Source organism: Kogia breviceps, chromosome 10, assembly GCF_026419965.1.
Source record: "Kogia breviceps isolate mKogBre1 chromosome 10, mKogBre1 haplotype 1, whole genome shotgun sequence".
In the NCBI taxonomy this organism is placed as follows: domain Eukaryota; kingdom Metazoa; phylum Chordata; class Mammalia; order Artiodactyla; family Physeteridae; genus Kogia; species Kogia breviceps.
Genome location: NC_081319.1, coordinates 49,767,501 through 49,769,092, shown reverse-complemented (window position 1 = coordinate 49,769,092; position 1,592 = coordinate 49,767,501).

Sequence of the window (1,592 nt, the reverse complement as noted above, 5' to 3'; positions counted from 1 at the left end):
CCTGCTTTTGTACCCCCATACCCATCAGTTATTGACTGTGGGCTGCCTCTGGTTGGGGAGGGCATAGTTTCTCAAGCATTTCTGGGCAAGGTGATTCAAGAGAAAGGGCAGGGCTTCCCTGGTGGTGCAGTGGTTGAGAATTCGCCTGCCGATGCAGGGGACACGGGTTCGTGCCCTGGTCCGGGAAGATCCCACATGCCGCGGAGCGGCTGGGCCCGTGAGCCACGGCCGCTGAGCCTGCGCGTCCGGAGCCTGTGCTCCGCAACGGGAGAGGCCACAACAGTGAGAGGCCCGCGTACCGCAAAAAAAAAAAAAAAAAGAGAGAGAGAGAGAGAAAGGGCAGCTGTGAGCTGCTAGCAGCCAACATTCACAGCAGCTGGGGGATGGTGCACTGCCCAGGCAAGGGGATCAAGAGCCTCGACTGCATCCACGGCACCTGGTGTCGAGCAGTCAGCCGTTGAAAGAGGGAGAGGCGGAACCTTGAGGTCTAGACGTGGTCAGGGGCTGTTTGAATTTGTGACCCCAGGTCTAAACCCCTTAGGAAGATTTATGTTAGGTGTCAAAGTATGTACCCAGAAGTGGAATCTGTGGTTATCGGGTATGAATGTTTTCAGCTTTAGTAGACATTGCCAAAGAGCTTTCCAGAATGATTGTACATTTGATACTGCTTTTAACAACGTGTGAAATTTCTATGTGCCCCACATCCTTACCAGAACTTTGTATTGTCTGTCTCTTTCTCCTTTTTTTTTTTTTTTTTTTTAATTTTTTTGGCTGCACCATGTGGCTTGCGGGATCTTAGTTCCCTGACCAGGGATTGAACACAGGCCCTCAACAGTGAGAGTGTGGAGTCTAATCACTGCACTGCCAGGGGATTCCCTGTCTTTCATTTTAGCTCTTCTGGTAGACATGTAGTATTCTCTCATAGTGGTTTTGATTTGCATCTCTCTGATGACTAAGGAAGTCAAGCACCATTTCATATGACATTTTCTTATTGACTTATGGGAACTCTTTATATATTCTGTATATGTGTCCTTTATCAGATATATACCTAACAAATGGTATATGTATATATAGATAGGTAAGATAGGTATAGATATAAATATAGGTTTATAGATATACACACATATACACACACATACAAACACATACACATATATAGAGTTGGAGGAGATACATGTGATTTATATACAAAAATATACTTGTTATATATAATTTTATATTTAATATAAACATCAACATTTATATTAAATATATTTATTTAAATAAATATTAAATAAAATAATACAAATATATAACATGAATATATTTTTGTATTTATATAATTATATATTACATAAGTTTGATGTATTATATATATAAATCACATATATCTTCTCCCACTCTGTGGCTTGCTTGCATTTCATTTTCATAAAGATATTTTTTAATGAATATAAACACTTAAATTTAATCTAATTCAATTTATCAATTTTTTTCCTTTATATTTAGCATTTTCTGTGTCTTACTTAGAAAATCTTTATCCGTATCATGGTCGAATAGATATTCTCCTATTTTTTTCCTAAAAGCTTTATTATTTTATCTTTTAAATTTAGAAA